Source organism: Erinaceus europaeus, chromosome 7 (genome assembly GCF_950295315.1).
Source record: "Erinaceus europaeus chromosome 7, mEriEur2.1, whole genome shotgun sequence".
Classification (NCBI taxonomy): Eukaryota; Metazoa; Chordata; class Mammalia; order Eulipotyphla; family Erinaceidae; genus Erinaceus; species Erinaceus europaeus.
The window spans coordinates 37,918,811-37,941,490 of record NC_080168.1 but is presented as its reverse complement, the minus strand read 5'-3'; the positions used below and the strand labels follow the sequence as shown (position 1 = coordinate 37,941,490).

At 45.0% G+C, this 22,680-nt stretch overlaps 1 long non-coding RNA gene across 1 annotated transcript; it reads left to right on the top strand.

The window, feature by feature from the left end:
• Positions 1-119: 119 nt before the first annotated feature.
• On the top strand, positions 120-22,066 carry LOC132539269 (uncharacterized). The gene is made up of 2 exons (XR_009550533.1): positions 120-281; positions 21,667-22,066. It is a non-coding gene; the product is annotated as an uncharacterized LOC132539269 (long non-coding RNA).
• Positions 22,067-22,680: the final 614 nt, after the last annotated feature.

The following is a 22,680-nucleotide window of genomic DNA, read 5'->3' as shown; positions in this document are numbered from 1 at the left end:
CGCCGCCCCCTGGCGGCCAGCCCGCAGACGCGGCGGCAGGGCGCACGCTCGAACCTGGAGCCCGAGGCTGGCGGCGGGAGCTGGGCGGGGCGGCCAGTCGGGGCCGCGTGTGCGGAGCGCAGGGTGGGCGCGGCTGTCCCGTCCGTCTGTCCGGCTGCAGGAGCGGTGCCGCAGCCCAGCCCTCCGCGAGGAGCGGTGCCCGGCCGCACCGAGTGCGGAGAGCCGGCCCGGGGCTCTGAGCGGCGCCCGTCGCAGCTGCGGCGCAGTGGGTCCTTCCCTCGGTGAGCGCCCCGACATGCCCCGGGGGGCCTCGCGGCCTAGGAGGAGCCGCCTGCGGAAAGTGTGCGGGAGGCCGAGGTCCGCAGGCCCACGCTTCCCCGCGACGGCTCTCGCGGCGGGCTGCTGGGCAGGGCTCGAACGTAGGAAGGGCCGCAGCAGCCAGCCCAGCCCCAGCGAGTCAGCCCGCCTTGGGGTAGGAGAGAACAGCCAGGTGGTGGCGCAGCGGGTTAAGCGCACTTGGCGCAAAGTGCAAGGACCAGCAGGAGGATCCGGGTTCGGGCCCCTGGCTCCACACCTGCAGGGGAGTCGCTTCTCCCCCTCTGTCTTATCCAACAACAGCTATAATAACAAGGGCAACAAAAATGGGGAAAAATCGCCTCCAGGAGCAGTGGATGTCGAGTGCAGGCCCCAGGCCCCAGCGATAACTCTGCAGGCAAAGACAGTGTGTGGTAAATGCCGCCCCAGTCCCCAGACTTGTTCCCACATGGGCTTCCTCGGCTCTCGGTGCCTGCAGCCGAGACTCACTGTTCAGAGTCCTTAGAACTGATTTTCTTTGCATGCCCCCTTTCCCTCATTTAAAGTGGATCTGAGTTACTATTGCCAATCTTTCTTATGCCCAAGCCTTTGTTTCTGACGAAAAGCAAAATTTGACCAAGTGGAGAGCAGTCTGGAGAACTCTCAGAAGGCTAGAAATGGACCTACCCTGGGCCAGGCGGTGGTGCACCGGGATAAGCTCTAACACTACAGCGCACATGAACCCAGATTCAAGCCCCGACTCCCCACCTGCAGGGGAAAAGCTTCTGGAGTGGTGAAGCAGGGCTGCAGGTGTCTCTGTCTTTTTCACTCTATCTCCCCTCTCGATATCTCTCAGTCTCTATCCAATAATAAATAAATCTTCTTCTAGCGTTTGCCCTTCTTCCGTAGCCAGTCAACAGCGTCAGGTTGAAAGCTGTCAGGAGCTTCTTGTTGCTGGCTTTGAAAGTGACTGGGATCCATGTGGATTCAGTCGGCTAGGAAGGATCGTCAGTTTCCCCAATGAATGGGTACTCACGGGATGCACCACGAGAAGGTCGATCCAATGCATCCCAATAATAAATAAATAAAAATACGAAAAAAAACCCAACAAAAAAACACCAAGAAATGGACCTACCCTTTGCCCCTACAATTCCTCTACTGGGGATATATCCTAAGGAACCCAGAACACCCATCCAAAAAAGATCTGTGTACACATATGTTCTTAGCAGCACACTTTGTAATAGCCAAAACCTGGAAGCAGCCCAGGTGTCCAACAACAGATAAGTGGCTGAGCAAGTTGTTGTATATATACACCATGGAATACTACTCAGCTATTAAAAATGGTGATTTCATCTTCACCCCATCTTGGATGGAGCTTGAAGGAATCATATTGAGTGATGTAAGTCAGAAAGAGAAGTATGAGTATGGGATGATCTCACTGACAGGCAGATTTGGAAAACAAGATCAGAAGAGAAAACACAAGTAAAACCTGAACAAAAGACTGGGGGTGGGTGGGTTTCAGTTCCTGGCAGAGGAGGACCTAGTGGGGCTTTGTTGTTGTGTAGAAATGTTACACATGTACAAACTACTGTATTTTACTGTCGGCTGTAAGAAATAAGAAAAAAAAGCAATTTTTTAATTCAGTTTTTTTCTTTATTGGGGAATTAATGTTTTACATTCAACAGTAAATACAATAGTTTGTACATGCATAACATTTCCCAGTTTCCCATAAAACAATACAACCCCCACTAGGTCCTCTCATCCTTTTTGGACTTGTATTCTTCCCCCTACCCACCGCAGAGTCTTTTACTTTGGTGCAATATGCCAATTCTAGTTCAGGGTCTACTTGTGTTTTCTCTTCTGATCTTGTTTTTCAACTTTTGCCTGAGAGTGAGATCATCCCATATTCATCCTTTTGTTTCTGACTTATTCAACTTAACATGAATTTTTCAAAGTCCATCCAAGATCGGTTGAAACTAGTGAAGCCACCATTTTTAATAGCTGAGTAATATTCCATTGTGTATATATACAACAACTTGCTCCGCCACTCATCTGTTGTTGGACACCTGGGTTGCTTCCAGGTTTTGGCTATTACAAATTGTGCTGCCAAGAACATATGTGTACACAGATCTTTTTGGATGGGCGTGTTGGGTTCCTTAGGATATATCCCCAGGAGAGGAATTGCAGGATCATAGGGTAGGTCCATTTCTAGCCTTTATTTATTCCCTTTTGTTGCCCTTGTTTTATTGTTGTAGTGATTATTGTTGTCATCATTGTTGGATAGGACAGAGAGAAATGTAGAGAGGAGGGGAAGACAGAGAGGGAAAGATAAGACACCTGCAGACCTACTTCACTGCTTGTGAAGCGACACTCCCCTGCAGGTGGGGAGCTGGGGGCTTGAATTGGGATCCTTATGCCGGTCCTTGTGCTTTGTGCCACCTGCACTTTGCTGTGCTTAACCTGTGCCTCTGCCTGACTCCCCATTTCTAGCCTTCTGAGAGTTCTCCAGACTCTTCTCCACATAGATTAGACCAATTGACATTCCTACCAGCATTGCAGGAGGGTTCCTTTGACCCCACAATCTCTCCAGCATTTGCTGCTGTTACCTTTTTTGATGTATGACATCTTCACAGGAGTGAAGTGGTATCTCATTGTTGTCTTGATTTGCATTTCTCTGACAATCAGAGACTTGGAGCATTTTTTCATGTGTTTCTCAGCCTTATGGATTTCTTCTGTGGTGAATAATCTGTCCATGTCCTCCCCCCATTTTTGGATGGGGTTATTTGTTGTCTTGTTGTTGAGTTTGGCAAGCTCTTTATATATTGGTTATTAAACTCTTATCTGATGTATGGCATGTAAAGATATTCTCTCATTCTGTGAGGGGTCTCTTGGTTTCAGTAGTGGTTTCTTTTGCTGTGCAGAAACTTTTTAATTTGATGTAGTCCCATAGGTTTATGCTTGCCTTAGTCTTCTTTGTAATTGGATTTGTTTCATTGAAAATGTCTTTAAAATTTATGCGGAAAAGAGTTCTGTGAATATTTTCCTCTAAGTATCTGATAGTTTCTGGCCTAATAGTCAAGTCCTTGATCCACCTGGAATTTACTTTTGTATTTGGTGAAATAGAGTGGTTCAGTGTTGCTGTGCTTCACTTGGTTTGGTCTCGCTATCCCCCGCAGGGAGATTTGGTTTGGCCCTTGCTAGTTTTCACGCTACTCCCTTCTCCCCACCCCCTACCCTATGTACCTCCTGGGTTCCTGCCACAGCCACCGGAGGAGAAGGATGCAGGACAGATCTGTGTGGTGATTAGTTTAGGAGTCCCTCTCTGCCGCAAGAGGAGAAAGACAGAAGAGCACATGTTTGCCCGCTTGTGAATAAAGATTAAACTGTGTTCTCAGCTCAGCCGTGTGTCTCTGGTCATCTCTGTTACCCACCCGAGAAGCCAGCCCGGTGATAACAACATATGGCATCTACAGCGTGGGACGTGACCTGCCCATCCCCCAGATAAGTGACAATTTGGCTACCTATGCACTATGGCCTTCTCTTCTGCTTGTGAAGAGATCTCCAAAGGCCTCTGCCCTTTCTTCACAAGACTGTTTCGCTGTTTCTGGAACATTTATCTCTGGACCACTCTGGTTTTCGCCCAACGCCAGCCCGCATGAGCCGGCTTTCCGCCACGTGGCGCGGGCATTGGGCGTGGGCTCCCCCCATGCTGCTCGGCTGCTGAGAGCAGGGCAGCAGGCATGGCGGGCAGGGCTGCAGCCTATCCTGGCCGCCACCCCGGGGCACCTCGGCCCTTGCCTTCTGCACTGCTGGCCCGCCCGCCCTCCTGCTATGAAGTCTGAGCAGATACCGGACCACCTGGAAACCGCGGGCTCCCTGCCGAAACTGGGCCCCCTGGCCGAGATCCCCAACTCGGCTCTGAAGTCAGAAGAGCTAGAATACACAGAGATTTGTCCAGAGATCACAACCTACAATTCCTGGAGCTGAAGTTGGGCAAGAAGCCACCTCCGGACAACGCACCCCCAAACAACTAGACAGTACAGATCTAAATTTGTGTTTAAAATGACATGTCTTCGTAACAAAAGTTTTTATCCTTGTGTATTTGAAAACCATGTTTATGTGTGTGTTCAAATATGGGTGGGGTAGATAGCACAATGGTTATGCTAATGATTCTTATGCCTGAGGCTTTTTTTTCCCCATGGTTCTCTGTTTACCTTTCCACATTTTATTGTTTATACTTTAAACAACCTTAAAATCATACTAAAAAAGACTTCCAATTGTAATAGAGTTATCAATTGTGGTAAACTTCTAACCTGCTACAAGTTTTGTTTCATAGTAAGTTAATTGCAGTGGTCAAGTTCTCTACAAAAAAGTGGAATTCCAACGGCTGACCTTCCTCATGCAACAATTCACCCCCTCCCCCCAGCAATTCTTCAGTGGACATCTGCTTTGGACTGGCACTTCTATCGGACTCACTGGTACACCTCTTGGACACTTTGCACGAAACTAGCAGCTTCCCTTCATGCTGCTGGGTTTCTCAAAGACTGACTGCAGCCAGCTGCCTTGGGACTCTAGGCCATACCCCTACCCCCATGCCAAATAATGCCCGTCGAGGCAAGTAACGCCCCTCAGAGGCAAAAGAAGCCCCCAGAGGCAGGAAATTTTTTTAGGTGATAAAGTCTTGCCCACAGAGGCAAAAACGCCCCCCCTCAGGCCTTCCCTTGGCAGCACACTAGTTCTTGTTGCTCACTTACATGTTCCTCCATGTTTATGCCAGTTTCTTTTTTAAAAATGCCTGTACGATATAGGTTTCTATTCACCCTACACTCCTGATACTATGCTCAATTAGTTAAAAAGAAAAGGGGGAATTGTTGCTATGCTTCACATTGGTTTATACTTTCCTTAGTCTTCCTTGTAATTGGATTCATTTCATTGAAGATGTCTTTAAAATTTATGTGGAAGAGTTCTGCCAATATTTTCTTCTAAGTACCTGATAGTTTGTGGTCTAACATCTAAGTCCTTGATCCACTTGGAATTTACTTTTGTATTTGGTGAAATACAGTGGTTCAGTTTCATTCTTCTGCATGTTTCAACCCATTGTTTCCAACACCATTTGTTGAAGAGACTCTGCTTTCCCCATGTAATAGTCTGGGCCCCTTTGTCAAAGATTAGATGTCCATAGGTGTGGGGGCTCATTTCTGAGCTCTCAATTCTATTCCACTGGTCAGTGTGTCTATTCATGTTCCAGTACCTAGCAGTTTTGATGACAGTGGCCCTATAATACAGTTTGAGATCTGGGGGTGTGATGCCTCCATTTCTGTTCTTTTTTCTCAAGATTGTTTTGGCAATTCTAGGTCTTTTCTGGTTCCAGATAAACATTTGTAGTATTTGTTCTATTCTCCTAAAAAATGTGGTTGGGATCTTGATGGGGATAGCATTAAATTTTTATATGGCTCTGGGTAGTATATTCATTTTGATGATGTTAATTTTTCCAACCCATGAACATGGAATATCTTTCCACTTATTTGTGTCTCTTTCAATTTCTTTGAGTAATGACTCATAATTATCAGTATACAAGTCTTTCACTTCTTTGGTTAGGTTTGCTCTTAGGTTTACTAATATTTTATTGTTTTTGTTGCTATAGTAAAAGGAATTGATTTCTGGATTTCAATTTTTCTAGCTTAGTGTTTGCATAGAAGAATGCCACTGGCATTTGAATGTTAATTTTGTAGCCTGACACCTTACTGTATTGCCTGATGATTTCCAAAAGCTTCTTGCTGGATTCCTTAGGTTTTTCTGTGTATACTATCATGTCATCTGCAAATAGGGAAAGTTTGACTTCTTCTCTTCCAATATGTATGCCTTTAATTCCTTGCTCCTGCCTGATTGCTATGGCAAGAACTTCCAACACTGTTGTTTTTGCCGGTCTGGCTTCACTGGCGGGAGACAGAGATGACCAGAAACTCATGGCTGAGCTGAGAACGCAGTTTAATCTTTATTCATGACCGGGCAAACAGTCCAACAAAATAATCACCACACAATGGGCTCCTCCATCTCTCTCCTCCGGCTGCAGAGTCCGGAACCAAGGAAGTACCCAGAAATATGGGGTGGGGAGAAGCAAGAAGCACAAAAAGGCAAAGACTAAACCAAAATCTCCCTGAGGCAGGGGGAGTGAGACCAAACCAATGTAACAGAATGACCATGTAAATAGACCACAATGTCAAGCAATGTAACAGAAGGGATCCCAGAAGCAGAACTAGAAGCATACCAACAATTCCCCCGTGTCTTTTTAACCAATTGACCATAGTATCAGGAGTGTGGGGTGAATGGAAACCTATATTGTACAGGCATTTAAAAAAAAAACTGGCACAAACATGGAGGAACAAGTAAGTGAGCAACAAGAACCAGTGTCATGCCAAGGGAAGGCCTGAGGGGGGCGTTTCTTGCCTCTGTGGGCAAGGCTTTATCAAGCTAAAGGACATTTCCTGGCTCTGTGGGCATTTCTTGCCTCGACAGGCGTTTCCTGACTCTGTGGGCATTACCTAGTAAGGGGGTATATGTCCTATAGAGTCCGAAGGCAGCTGGCTGCAGTCAGTCTTTGAGAAACCCAGCAGCATAATGGGAAGCTGCTATAAAGTTGTGTAAAATGCCCAAGAGGTGTATCTTGAGTCTGATAGAAGTGCCAGTCCAAAGCAGATGTCCACGGAAGAATGCCAAGGGGTGGAAAGTTGCATGAGGAAGGTCAGCTGCTGGAATTCCGCTTTTCCGTAGAGAACTTGACAGCTGCAGTTTACTTACATATGAAACAAAACTTGTAGCAGGTTAAAAGTTTACCACAATTGAATAACTATTATAATTGGAAGTCTTTTTTAGTATGATTTTAAGGTTGTTTAAAGTTTAAACAATAAAATGTGGAAAGGTAAACAGAAGAACCATGGTAAAAAACCTCAGGCATGAGAATCATTAGCATAACCATTGTGCAGTCCACCGTTCCTAATTGAGAAGGTATTTGAGAGCTTCACATATCAACAACGTCTTTTTTTTTTTTTTTTTACCCTTTGTTACACTCATACAAGATGGAGACACACCCTAGGTGTGCGCAGGTTTTTCAGACCAATTTAGTTAAAATATATTGATTTTTAACTAATTTTTACCTAAGACTTTAAATGTAAGTTAATTTTACCTTTATGAGAATTATGTTGAAAACCTTTTTCATTTAACTTTGCCTGGTAAGAATGTAGCCTTAAATTTACATTTTTAACCTTAAAGTTAATGTTTACCAAACTGCAAACACACACATATACGTGGTCTTCAATACGCAAGGAGAAAACTTTTGTTACGAAGACACGTCATTTTAAACACGAATTTAGATCTGTACTGTCTTAGTTGTTTGGGGGCTGTGTTGTCCGGCGGTGGCTTCTTGGGCAACTTCACTTCTAGGAATTGCAGGGTGCCATCACTGTACGTATGTCTGCGTATTATAGCTCCTCTGCCTTCAGAGCTGATTTGGGGATCTTGACAGGGGGCCCAGTCCTGGCAGGGAGCCCATGGTCTCTGGGTGGTCCAGGATCTGCCCAGACTTCATAGCAGGAGGGTGGGCGGGCTGGCTGTGTAGAAGGCGTGGGCCGAGGCGTGCCAGGGCGGGGGCCAGGATGGGCTGCAGCCCTGCCCGCCATGCCTGCTACCCTGCTCCTGGCTCACGAGGCTGCGGCAGCTGTGCCAGTGGTGGCAGCATGTCTCCGAGTCCTGCCCCTCGCTCTGCGGCAGCAAGCCGGATCCTGTGGGCAGCAGCGAGCAGAAACCAGAGTGTGGCCCACAACGAAATGTTCCAGAAACAGAAACAGTCTCATGAAGAAAGGGCAGAGGCCTTTGGAAACCTCTTCACAAGTAGAAAAGCAGCCCATAGTGGATAGGTAGCCAAACGTCTTCACTTTATCTGGGGGATGGGCAGGTCAGGTCCCACATTGTGGCGCTATATGTTGTTTTCGCTGGGCTGGCTTCACAGGCGGGAGACATAGACGACCAGAAACTCGTGGCTGAGCTGAGAACGCAGTTTAATCTTTATTCACAAGTGGGCAAGCAGTCCAACAAACTAATCACAACACAATGGGCTCCTCCATCTCTGTCCTCCGGTGGCAGCCACGTCCAGAACCCAGGAAGTATCTAGGATAGGGGGCAGGGAGAAGGGAGAGAGTGCCAACTAGCAAGGACTAGACTAAAATCTCCCAGAGGCAGGGGGAGTGAGACCAAACCAATATAACAGAATGACCCTATAAATAGACCACAACGTCAAGCAATGTAACAGAAGGGATCCCAGAAGCAGAACTACAAGCATACCAACACAATACTATGTTGAATAGTAATGGTGATAGTGGGCAGCCCTGTCTAGTACCGGATCTGAGTGGAAATGCTTCCAGTTTTTCACCATTGAGTATGATGTTTGCTGTAGGCTTGCTATATATAGACTCCACTATCTTCAGGAATTTTCCATCTATTCCCATTTTTTGTAGTGTTTTGATCATAAAGGGATGTTGGATTTTGTCAAAGGCTTTCTCTGCATCTATTGATATGACCATGTGGTTTTTGGTCTTGCTTTTGTTCATGTGGTGGATCACATTGATTGATTTACATATATTAAACCAACCTTGCATGCCTGGGATAAACCCCACTTGGTCATGATGAACAATCTTTTTAATATACTGCTGTATCCAGTTGGCTAGAATTTTGTTCATTATTTTAGTATCTATGTTCATCAGAGATATTGGTCTGTAGTTTTTTTTGGTTGTGTCCCTGTCTGCTTTTGGTATCAGAGTGATGTTAGCTTCATAGAAGCTGGCAGGGAGTATTCCAGTGTTTTCAATCTTCTGGAAGACTTTTAAAAGTAGAGGTATTAGTTCTTCTTTGAAGGTTTTGTAGAATTCATTTGTAAAACCATCTGGCCCAGGACTTTTATTTTTGGGGAGATTTTTGATAACTGTTTCAATTTCATTAGCTGTGATGGGCCTGTTCATGTTATCCACTTCCTCTTTACTTAGTTTTGGAAGTTGGTAGGTATCTAGGAAATCGTCCATTTCTTCCAGGTTCTCTAGCTTGGTGGCATATAGTTGTTCATAGAAGCCTCGCATGATATGTTGAATTTCTGCAGTGTCTGTTGTGATATCTCCTCTTTCATTTACTATCTGATTTATTTGGGTCTTCTCCCTTTTTTGTTTTGTGAGTCTGGCTAAAGGTTTGTCGATTTTGCTTACTCTTTTGAAGAACCAACATTTACTTTCGTTGATCTTTTGTATGGTTTTCTTATTCTCAATGTTATTTATTTCTGCCCTAACTTTAGTGATTTCTGTTCTGGTTGCTTTAGGGTTCCTTTGTTCTTCTTCTTCTAGGTCTTTAAGATGTGCAATCAGGCTGTTTATTTGTGCTTTTTCTTGTTTCCTAATGTGTGCTTGTATAGCTATGAACTTCCCTTTTAGTACTGCCTTAGCTGTGTCCCAAATATTTTGATAGCTTGTGTCTTTATTTTCATTGAACTCTCGAAACATTTTGATTTCTTCCTTGATTTCCTCTTTGACCCAGAAGTTGTTAAGAAGTGTAGTGTTGAGATTCCACATTTTGGGACTGTTACTAATCTTTTGTTGATTGTTAAGTGTTAGGTTAATCCCACTGTGGTCTGAGAAGATGCTTAGGATGATTTCAATGCTCTTGAATTTGCTGATGCTGTCTTTGTGGCCTAACAGATGGTCTGTCCCTGAGAATGAGCCATGTGGATTTGAGTAAAATGTGTATTCCAGTTTCTTGGGATGAATGACTCTGAAAATGTCCAATAGTTCTAGTTTATCTATCTCTTCATTTAGCTCCCTTATGTCTTTATGGATTTTCTGCCTGGATGATCTGTCAAGTGGAGAGAGTGGGGTGTTGAAGTCCCCTACTATGACTGTGTTGCTGTTAATATATTGCTGTAGCTCTTTCAGTAGAAGTTTGATGTATTTAGATGGCTTCTCATTGGGTGCATAGATGTTAATGATTGTTAAGTCCTCTTTGGTCTATCATGTCAGATATGAGAATAGCTGTTCCTGCCTTTTTTTGTGGGCCATTGGCTCATATGATAGTTTTCCATCCTTTCACTTTAAGTCTGTGTTTGTCTTGTTGAGTTAGGTGGGTTTCCTGTAGACAGCATATTGTTCAGTTGTATTTTCTGATCCATCTTTCTACTCTGTGCCTTTTAATAGGTGAATTCAGGCCATTGACATTTATTGATATCAAAGATTGAAGGTATTTTAACGCCATTCTTGTAGCGTTTTAGTGTGTTCTGATAGATGGCATATTTATAATGGTCTGACTGTTTATAGAAAACCTTTCAGAACTTCTTTCAGGGCAGGCTTGGTGATAGTTGATTTCTTCAACTATTGCTTGTCTGAGACAGTTTTGATGCCTCCATCTAGTCTGAATGACAGTCTAGCAGGATACAGTAGTCTGAGAAAGGTTGAAAGCCTTTCTCATTGAGAACTTGATTGATATCTTGCCATTCTCTTCTGGCCTGTATTGTTTGTGTCGAGAAGTCTGCTGCTAATCTTATGGGTTTTCCTCTGTAGGTGACTCTTTGTTTTTCTCTTGCAGCCTTGAGGATCCTTTCTTTATCCTTATTCCTTTCCATTCTAAATATGATGTGTCTTGGTGTCTTTAAGTCTGTGTTAATTCTGTTTGGGACCTCTGGGCATCTTGAATCTTTATGTCTTTGATGTTTTCTAGACTAGAGAAATTTTCAGCTATTATGGCCTGGAGAATGCTTTCTTCCTTTCCTTCTCTTTCTTCCCCTGGTATGCCAATAATGCGTATATTGTTTCTTTTGAAGTCATCCCATAGGTCTCTGTTGTTGTTTTCAGCATCTCTTAATCTCTTTTTGAGATCTCTTACTTCTTTTTTAGTTGTCTCTAATTCATCCTCAATCTTGCTAATTCTGTCTTCAGCCTCATTGATTCTGTTCTCTCTGCCCTCTACTGTTTTCTGGAATTCATCTATTTTGTTTCCCTGTTCTGATCCTGTTTTAGCTTGTCCAGCTACTTGTTTTCTTAGCTCAGCTATTTCAGCTTTCAGCTCTCTAATAACCTTGAGATAGTTAGTGTTTTCTTCCAGAGTCTCATTTGTTGTTCCTGTATTTCTGACTACAATTCTTTAAAACTCTTTACTCACTCCTGTGATTATTTCTTTAGCTAATGTTTGGATGTTGAACTCGTTATTTTGTGCTTCACCCTTTGGGGGGCTTTTTGCTGGACTGTTGTCCAGGTTAATTTCTCCAGTATTTCTTCTTGTTGGTTTACCCATTTTATATATTATGTTATGAGTTCCCTCTCTTAGTACTTTTAAAATTACTGATCACTATTTCCTGGATTGACTTGTGTCTCAGTAAGGTTATTAAAGGGTCCACAGTGGTGGAAGTTAACAGTTGTTTCAGTAGTCTTTTAATCCCTGAGTTGGAGCTCCGTGATTTAAAAGCCTCTTTTTTTTTTTTTTCCTTCTCTGTAGGCTATGGGAGCCTGAGGGCTTCTAAATTATAAGTAGGCTTCTTAGCTTAATCACTGACTCCTGACCAAGAGATAAGGCAGGGTGTGGCAGAGATAGTCCCGTGGTTATGCAAAGAGACTTTCACAGCCCTACAGCTATGCCACTGAGGTATAGGTCTTCTCCTGAGTTTCCTGCATAGATCTCTGTCCCCCAGTGAGCCTCCCTGCCGCTGCTGCAGATTCTGAGGGCAGTAGCAATGGAGACTCAGAGTTGCACTTGGTGAGTCTCTGGGGAGTCATCTCCTCCCTTCAGCTGTCGCCTTATTGGTGGAACAGACTGGAGGTGGTGTCTCAATTGATAAACCGCCAGACTGTTACCAGCCACTTAGTCTCTTCCTAGGCTCCGCTCTGTCACTAGCCACGTGTTTACACTCACCAGTGATTTGGTGGGTTTTTGTAGTCATTCTAGTCCTGTCTTGTTTCAGTTCCAGGTGGTCTCCTTTTGTATTCCTAGTTCCTTTCTTTATCCTTACTTCTTTCAGTTGTTACTATGATGTTCCTTAGTGTCTTCAGGTCTGGGTTGATTCTTTTTGGGACTCTCTGGGCCTCTTGAATCTTAATGTCCTTTCTCTTGTTTAGGGCTGGGAAGTTTTCCTCTAGGATATTTACTTCCCTTTCTTCTCTTTCTTCCTCTGGTAGGCCAATTATGTGAATGTTATTTCTTTTGAGATCATCTTCTGGAGCGAGGGAGTGAGGGGGTGGTACAAAGGGAGAATTGGAACTCACACAGCTACTCAGCTCAGGATCTGGTATGTGTGTGTCCTTGCTGTAGCCTGCTCCAGCTTATATGTGATCTGCTGTTCTCCTTCTTGCCTCTCCTTGATGTGTGCTGTGTGCTTTTTCAACCACTGACCCGCAAAATCCTGCCCTCACTCTATATTTCTAGCTCTTAAGCCACTGCTTTGCAGAGAGAAAGGCAGGAGTTGTAGTTATGCCGGGTTATGGTGGAGCTGAAAATTGAACCTGGGACTTCAGAGCCTCAGGAATGAGAGCCTTTTACATATAGAACCATTATGCTGTCTCCCTAGTGGGGACAATGGAAGATAAGGAAGTTAGATGAGTGACATGCCTGGAGACAATCTGAATATTTAAGACTATGTGAAGTTCTTAAAAATTGAGGAAAGTGGGCAGTTTGTGTGTCACTCAGTAGAGCACTTAAGTTGCCATGTTGGTGACCTGGGCTCCAAACCCAGTTCCCACCCATGAGGCGGAGGGGGGGGCAAGTTTTACAAATAGTAGAACAGTTCTGTACCTGAGTTCTTCATCTTTCTTTGTTTCTACATCCATCCAAAATGAATAAATAAAATAAAGACAGCTGTTAATGATGTTAAAGTCCTGTAGCTAATAATAAAAACATGAATGATATATAAATAGGTGATATATAAATAAAATAAATAATTAAAAATAAAGACAGCTGATAATGATGATAGAGTCCTGTAACTAATGAGAAGAAGGCATATCATTAACAACAATTAAACATCGAGAAGAAAATGACACATTGGCGTTTAGAGGATTTCAAATATTATGAATAGGGTACAGAAAAAGTACAGGTAGTCAATACATACATAAAAATATTACACTTGTTATGTTATTATCAGGGGGATGCAAAAGAAACTATAATGTTGATTGTATTTATAAGTAGAATCAACTTAGCAAAAAGTGGGTCACTTTTGAAAAATATAAAAAAAAACCTCCTGTGCTCAGTGATTTGGAACTCAGTTTAAACTTTTATAATTTTCAGGTGTGGTAATAGTGTACACAGGTTTTAATTTTTTTAATTTTGACAAAAGCATACTCTGATTTTTAGAAAATTTGTACTTTTTATTTTGGAAAATGTATACTTGCTTGTTTAAAAATGTCACTTCTTTTTGAAAGAACATTAGGTGTTATATTTTCTGAAGTTCTTAGTAGACAGTGTAGTATTATGTTTTCCTAAAAAGAGAAAGGGCAGTCAGTTTGGACAGTGACCTTCATTTTCCCAGGATGCCAGTTTTGACCTGTGACCTTCTGACCTGCATGTGGTGCGCAGATGCCAGTGTCAGCAGAATGAGTCATTCTATGACCATTTGTCCCCACATTTGGCATCTGTCTGGGAAGTGCTTGGCTAAGGAGTAAAAGGCTAGTAGCTGAGGGCCTAGTGTAGTAGAGGTGTCAGCTTGAGCTTTGCTGTGAAGTGTGCTGATCACAGTAACAGCCATCCAGAAGTTGGAAGTGTGCCATCTTTAATCTCTGCTGTTGTCTCCTCCTGGGCTGACTCCAGATTCAGCCATGTACTTGCTGTGGCCCACGGGACATTGACAAATGGGAAGCAGGCAGAGACCTCAGTGCCTGTCTGGCTGTAGGAGTCATTCTTCCAGCACTGAAAAAGCTAGGTGTCACCCTGTGGAGGATTGGGGAACAGGCAACACACAGAAAGTAGCTCCAGTTGAGCTGTTTGCTGCCTGCAGACACATGTGACCTCAGCTGATGCAGAGCTGCCAGAATAAGCCCACCAAGGGCTCATCTGAGCCCTGACTAAAAAGAGGCGTCATATAAGGCACAGAGTCAGGGAGTGATATTTATTATATCAATAAACAAGAAAATACAGTAAAAGACTATATAACTACATACATACTATGAAAGGAATAAGAGAGAGATTTCTGTGAAAAGATCCTCAAACCAGGATGTAGTGGATCAAGGAAGATGACTCAAATGAAATGAGCTGGATGTGGAATGTTGACATTTTTCATTGTGGCCCCACTAGAGAAAAAGTTTAAAAGAACTGTCTTAGAGGGCTTCATGTCTTCCACCAGGAAGTTTATACATAGATGGCAGGACTGAGGACTAACTCAAAATCCTGCAAAGGATTAGGAAAATAATTGCTCTCAATTGGATATCATAAACTAACAGGGGAAAGAAAGCATCAGTTCTAGAAAGGGGAAGGCTGGCTGTAGGCATCCCAGCAGATACCCAGGTGACCTCACTGATTGCAGACTTGCCGGGGGAGCCCCCAGTAAGGTTCTGAGAGGAGCCCTGAGCCCTTATCAGCTGAGCAGGGTGTAGGCAGGGGGCTGTCTGGACCCCACTCACAGAGGCCTGAGATGGCTCATCACTGTGCCTTTCTGTAGGTGTCACTCTCCCAGCTTGAAATTAGGAGGGTGTCTTATTGTCATGCCTGAAATGAAAAACAGAGAGCTGTCTTAGTCAAATCACATTCTCATATACTAGCTTCCTCTTGATTCCTGAAGAATTAAATGAGTTATTCCAAAGAGAGAATTTCTCCAAGGAGATGAATACATGAAGGGTGCCCACCTGCTGAGCCCACCTGGTGAGCATACATGCCATAGTGAGCAAGGACCTGGGTTCTCGCACCTGTCCCCACCTGCAGGGGGGAAGCTTCAGGAGCTGGAAAGCAGAGCTGTAGATGTCTCCCCTTTTCTCCCCCTCTGTCTCTCCCTCTCATCTTAATTTGTCTCTAGCCATTAGGTAAATTATTATCAAAAGAGTTAAATATATTAAAACCTAGTCAGCATGTAGTAGAAATCTTTCCTCTCAATACATCAAAATTCTGCAGCCTCCACCCAGACTGTGCTGCCAGAAGAATGAGTAAAGTCATGCCATTGTTGGGATGTGATTCTCTTGTCCTGTTTTAATCAACCAGAACACCTTGTGTCTCACACAGACTAGTTGCTAGAATTAATCTCTCATGGCCTAGGCTCACCCAGACTGATGGTGTAGATGAGGTGTGTCCAGGAGCCTGTTCACTTTTGTACCACTGGCATCAGTCAGGAAGAAGGTGCCTACCTCTAGCAGGAACAGGGGACCAGGTTGGAGGGCCTCACTCCTCCCTCTCTTCCTTGTTAAGCTCTGTGTGGTTGCTGGTGCACAGCACGGCCATGATGCAGGAGAGCTGCGTGCTGGTGGCCTTCTCCTTCTGGTGGACCAGATAGACACAGTCCATGATATCCTCCACTGCCAGGTTCACGGGGATGATGGGGTGGCCCAGGGCATAGTTATAGAGTGATACCTGTGGGTGGCCCTGTCCCCACAGACCATCAGGTATTCAATCCTGAGCTCAGAGGCAGTGAAGTCCAGCAGAGGCAGCCATGAGGGGTCCCCCCATGCAGATAGTTGAACACGGAGCTCTGATTCTTTCCACATCATGGAGGGCGGTGACAGTGTCACCCTTCTGGTTCACAGCCACCAAGATTCTCTTGTAGTGGGCTCTGTCAACAGAGCTGCCCAGGGTCAAGGTAGAGTCACCCCCAGTGCAGAGACCTGTGAACATAGCAGTGGGTTTAGCAATGGACAAAGGAGGGGCCCTAGGGAGCAGAGCAGAGGCAGTGAGAGGATGAAGGACTTCGAGAAGCAAGGGGCCGAGGGTCCACTTCCTAACTGAAACCACTGTAGAGGGACAGATGGAGAAAGCAAACCCAGTCTTAAGTCTAGGAGATTATTCCTCCATATCAGCAGGAAAACATTTGAGGATTTGAGATAGGACTCCCTACTTTTTTTTTCTGGAAGGCAATTCCAAGTGTGTTTATTTTATTTTATTTTTTAAATTTCCCTATTGGGGAATTAATGTTTTACATTCAACAGTAAATACAATAGTTTGTACATGCATAACATTCCCCAGTTTCCCATATAACAATACAACCCCCACCAGGTCCTCTGTCATCCTTCTTGGACCTGTATTCCCTCCACCCACTCACCCCAGAGTCTTTTACTTTGGTGCGATAAGGACTCCCTACTTTTTATTGAATTTGAAGGTGTATAACTGGACTTGGCTTTTTATTTGAGGACTGAAGAGGTTTCTAGAAACTTGGAACTAGAAGTTATCATGCTGGGTCACTATTAGTTCTGGTGTATACTCTGGTCCCATTTCTCTAGTGAGGCTGGTTTTCATGAGCTTGTTTTCAGGAGGGGTTAAATGGCCAGAGAGGTGGCACTTGTAGCAAAGTGTTCAATTTCCCTGTCCTTTGCTGGCCCTGACCTGGGGTCTGGGCTTGAGGAGGAATTAACCTGGGGTGTCCTCAAATAGCTGCTCCAAAAGGAAGGACTCCTGGTGGCTGGAAGCCAAGCCAGAGACTTCCTGTTTCTGTGACTGGTCCTCAGTCACCAGCAGTGGAGCCATTCCATTTTCATGGTGATATTCACAGTCTGTATGGAGAAAAATCCAAGCATAGGATCAGGCTGAGGTGGTCGTGATGAGCCCAACATGACCACAGGATGTACCCACAGCATGGCAAAGGAACTAGCTGTGTTTTCCTAGGAGATGTGCATGGCTTCTGGGGGGCTACTGGGTCCCTGACAGCCTTGCCTCCCCTCCCCCATGGGATTGATTTTCAGTGTCATGAGCTTGTTTCAGGAAGGAAGATATGACCTGGAACAAGGCATATAGAGGAACCCAGGAGGTCCCCTCTCCCCTGCTGGTCTCCACATGCGAGGCTGAGGGAATAATCTGCTTCTAGTAGAAGCCCTTCAGTGGCTGGCATTTGGCCCACTTCATGTTCATGCAGATGTTTGCTACCTAGATGGAGAAAAACCTCAATCTAGGTCCAGGCTGACCATGAAGAGACTCACCTCACTGTAGAAGATGACACACAGGCCTTCTGGACCTTCTGTGCAAAGAAGGCTGTGTCTCTGTGTCTCTTATGTCCATGAATCTGACAGGAGACCCTACCCTAGCATGTGCCCAAGCAAAGAATTGACAAAGTAAAGACGAAGATGCTCTAATACATTCCTGTGCCTGGAAAGCAATGAATTCCTTATGAGGAAGAGCTCTACAGAGCAGCTCAATCTGCCACAGAGAAGTAGAGAAGCAAGGACTGTCATTAGAGCCTGTTACAGAGCTGGTCACTGTTGAATGCATGGAGGCCTATTGCCTGCACTTTTCTCTGTCAGAAGGTATTGAAGCTAAGCAGGAAACAATTTACCCTGAGCCTTTGCAGTTAATGTCTCACTCCAGTCAGCCTCTTCTTAGCTTGCACTGATACTCACCTGCAGGTGGCTCTGTGGTTTCTTCCATCCTGGAACTCACAGACCCCTGATTGGCTCCCTCAGAGTTCTGGGAGATAAAGAAGTCAGGGTCATAATAAGCCTTTGGAGTGAGCAGTGGAAGAACACATTTCATAGCAGCTCTGTTTCTCCAGAGAGAGAGAACCCTGTGTCCAGTATCAAAGCTACTTGACCCTTGGGGGTGACTGTGGTTTAGAATCGACACTAGATTTTAGTGAATCCTTGGATTTTCAGTGCATGTTCAGACGTGTGTTGACAAGGATATGTGAATTTCTTCCTGCTTGCTCTTTAGTCTTGGGATATACACACAGGTAACTCCCAGTTGAGTAAGTAATTTGAGTAAGTAATCAAATGTTTTGAAAAAAAATCTTTCCCCCCACTTGAGAAGCATTGCCTGGTGTATGTATGAAGAAGCAGGAAAATGTCATCAATGCTGCAGAGTGAAGGCCAACCCTGACATGATGCAGATGTTCAAATTATGAAAATGAAGAAATATAAAAAGAGGGCTAGGAGGTGGTGCAGCAGGTTAGGCACACACCCTACCAAGTGCAAGAGCCCAGGATTGAACCCTCGCTCCCTATCTGTCTGTAATGGGGAAGCTTCATGAGAGGTGAAGTAGGTCTGCAGGTGTCTATCTTTCTTTCTCCCACTCTTTCACTTTCTCCTCTCTCAGTTTCTCTCCGTCTTATCAAAAGCAAAATAGAAAAGAGAAAGGAAAAAAAAAGAGGAAAAATAACCACCAGGGAGTGGTGGATTCATAATGCAGTTTTGAGGTCCAGTGATAACTCTGGTGAAGAAAAAGAAAAAAAACACAACTATCCCTATGATATAAACATATATGATTTTGATTATTTATATTTATTGGGCAGAAATAGCCAGAAATCGAGAGGATAGGAGATAGGGAAAGAAACAGAGAGATACCTTCAGCCCTGCTTCAACCCTTGCAAAGTTTTCTCCTTCAAGTAGGGGACTGGGGGCTTGAACCTGGGTCCTTGAACATTATAACATGTGTGCTCAACCAGTGCACCACTCCCTAGCCCCCATAAATGATGCATAAAAATTCAGAAACTTGGGAGTTGGGCGGTAGCGCAGCAGGTTAAGCGCACATGGTGCAAAGCACAAGGACCAGCATAAGGATCCTGGTTCAAGCCCCTGGTTCCCCACCTGCAGGGGAGTCACTTCACAGGTGGTGAAGCAGGTCTGCAGGTGTCTCTCTCTCCCCCTCTCTGTCTTCCCCTTCTCTCTCCATTTCTCTCTGTCCTATCCTACAACAGCAGCAACAACAATAATAATAACCACAACAATAAAAAAAAAACAAGGGCAACAAAAAAGGGGAAAAAATGGTCTCCAGGAGCAGTAGATTCGTGGTGCAGGCACTGAGCCCTGGCAATAAACCTGGAGGCAAAAAAAAAAATTCAAAAATTTGTCAAATAAATTGAAAGACTTTAAAAGTAGCTATTTAATAACACACACACACACACACACACACACACGCACACACACACACACACACACACACACACACACACACGGTATTCTGTTTTCTGTTTTAATTTAGTACCACCAGGGATTGGTGTAGGCAGTATGAACCCCCAGTGGCAGTGACCATTTCTTCCTTTTTACTTTATTTGATAGAACATGAGAGAAATTGAGAGAGGAGGGGGGTAGAGAGGGGGAGACATATGGGGGACCCCTCCTTGGCTGCTTCCAGGCTTGCAATGCCCCCCCCCCCACACTGTACATGAGGACTTGTGTGTTCAATCCTTTGTGCCACCACCCAGCCAGAAAGGCTTATTCTTGACAAATGTGAAATAAGGACATATTCAGAAAGCTTGTTGTACCATTGCTCCATCTTCTCAACTATTCTGAAATTCAAGAGAGGGGGAGAAAGAAAGTGAAAATGCACAAAATTCACACAAACATTGTGAGTGCTGGCCAGTGTAAACATCACCATTGATTGTTATTGATGGGACTGTGTGAGCCAGGAGGCGTGTCCTGGTCACTGGGTGGTGATGGGCCCTGCTCTTTGACAGTTTGCTGGGTTGGCAAGGAAATCTTCTAAACAGAGGAGAAATTGGGTTGGGGGTCATGTGGTGCTGGTGGTTAACTGCACATGTTACCATGCACAAGGATCTGGGTTCAAGTGCCTGGTCCCCACCTGCAGAGGGCTTAGTAGCTCCATGTGTTTGCCTGAATCAGAGACATTGGGGGACAATCGAGAGCACAAAGCTGTCCTTGTGGGGATCAGAGCATGTGTGACTAATAGACCCTCAGATGGATCTGTGCTCCTCCTGAGGGTCATGAGGAGACAGGGCCAGGCTTACTGAAAAAGAGACCACAAAGCTGCGGTCAGCCCAGCCCAAGAACAGCGATGTGTGGGCTCTTGAGGCTTTCCTCCTGTTTGTTGGGTTCCACCCACATGTCCAGCAGGGGCACCGGGTACTTGATTCTGAAGTGACTCGGAGAGGGAGCAGAGCACAGCACTGTTAGCTTGCATCCCAGCGATCTGGGAGCAGCTGGGTTTCTCCTGAGGAGATGGTTAGTGTATTTCTTTTACTTAATTTTTTTGTTGGGGGATTGATGTTTTACAGTCGACAGTAACTACAATAGTTTGTACATGCATAACATTTCTCAATTTTCCACATAATACAACCCCCACTAGGTCCTCTGTCATCTTTTTCTAGGACCTGTACACCCCTCCCCCTTCACCCCAGAATCTTTTACTTTGGTGGAGTACACCAACTCCAGTTCAGGTTCTACTTGTGTTTTCTCTCCTGATCTTGTTAAACTTCTGCCTGAGAGTGAGATCATCCCATATTCATCTTTCTGTTTTTGACTTATTTCACTTCACATGATTTCTTCAAGCTCCATCCAAGACTGGCTGAAAACAGTGAAATCACTATTTTTAAGAGATGACATTACATTGTGTATATAAACCACAACTTGCTCAGCCACTCATCTGTTGTTGGACACCTGAGTTGCTTCCAGGCTTTGGCTATTATAAATTGTGCTGCTATGAACATAGGTGTACACAGATCTTTCTGGATGGGTGTGTTTTGTTCTTTATGATAAATCCCTAGGAGAGGAATTGCAGGATCATATAGGGTAGGTCCATTTCTAGCCTCCTGTGAGTTCTTCAGACTAAGTGTATCTGTGGCCCTTTCCCCTTTGAGCTCAGCTGTGGGTGCACAACAGAGGGAGAGCTGGGGCCTGAGGGCTGTGTGCTGACTGATCATTCCCTACCCCACCCCCCTTTTTTTTTTTGCCTTCAAGGTTATAGCTGTGGCTTGACGCCTGCTCTAAAAATCCACTGCTCCTGGCAGCTACTTTTGCTGCTGTTGCTGTTGCTGGATAGGATTGAGAGAAACTGAGAGGGAGGGGAAGACTTGGGGGGTGGATTGAAAGATAGACACTTGCAGACCTGCTTCACCACTTGTCAAGTGACTCCCCTACAGGTGGGGAGCTGGGGCTCAAACTGGGATCCTTGTGCCAGTCTTTGTGGTTCGCACTATGTGTGTTTAACAGGGTGCTCTATCACCCACCACCCCCCCCCTTTTAATTTGATAAAACAGAGGGAAATAGGGAGGGTGTGGAGACTGAGGAGAGAGGTGTGTAGCCCTGATTCTCCTCTCATGAAACTTCTTCCCCTGGAGGTGGGCAATGGGAATTGTACCTGGGTCCTTGCAAATGTAATATATATGTTGAACCTTTGCACCACCACCTGGGTCCTCAGTCTCAGTTCTGAAGAGCTTTTCATATCTTTCAACCTTATTTAAAATGTGCTTTCATGATGTTGTACTTATATTTCTTTCATTAGATTCTGGGAAAACATGATCAAAACTGCTTGAATACTGACCCCACCTTCACGTCAACCTGAGGCTGCATGTGTGGAGAGCACACCAGTCCCAAGGGGAGAGACCATGCAAGAGGCAAAGGGAACTAACTCCATGGGTGGTGGAGCTGTCATTGGGTGTCTCTTCTCTCTGTTCCCTTCCCCATCTCCTTCTCTGTCTCTCAGGTACTTAAAGAGAAATTTGAGGAGAACTTGGTTCAACAGTGTTGTCCACGCACTGAATTCTTTGCCTCCTGTCACACAGAATTGTTGAGGGCTCTACCCATTGCTCGGGAAAGTCTAGGCCATAGTTTCCATGAGGCCCGAGCGGGTCTGATCCCAATCTACCTCCAGAAAAATGTACATTGTAAAGCTTGTGACCAAACCTTGAATGGTAATCTTTTACTCGTGATCAGTCTGTAGGTCAAAATGTGACTGTGCATTGTGTTGCTCTATGTTTGTGTTAATGGTTACCTCAACCTTCCCCCTGAGTTATGGGTATATTTGCCTGCCTTTTCTTTCAATAAGTGAATTGCCCCACTGACTGCTTGTCTCTCTGAGCACTTTGCTCTCAGCATACGGAGCTACCCCAGGACACTGAGGGGGCTGCTCTGACCTCCGTCTCCCCAACAGCCGGGGAAGGAAGGTGGGATCCAGAGTGGCCGGCCACACACAGAATAAGTTCAGTCAATTAATGAATCACTTCCTCAGTCCCAGGTCCCTGTCACCATGTGCAGGCTGTGAAAGCAAACACAGCAGAAACTCAGTGTGAGTGTCTGTGAGTCCCAGGCAGCAGGAACTGGCTGTGATTTATCCTGTTTCCCTCCCTCAGGCTGAGCTGGAAGGGTAGACATGTGAAGGAAGAGCAGGCCATGAGAGGGTCCTCCAGGCTGGGGCCTTGCCGGCCCCTGTCTTTGCATCTTTCCTTCAGCCTCTCCACCCTGGCTGCCCTTCCCCAGGACTTGGGCCCCTGTCTAGTCTCCCTGCTTCCTTTCTGCT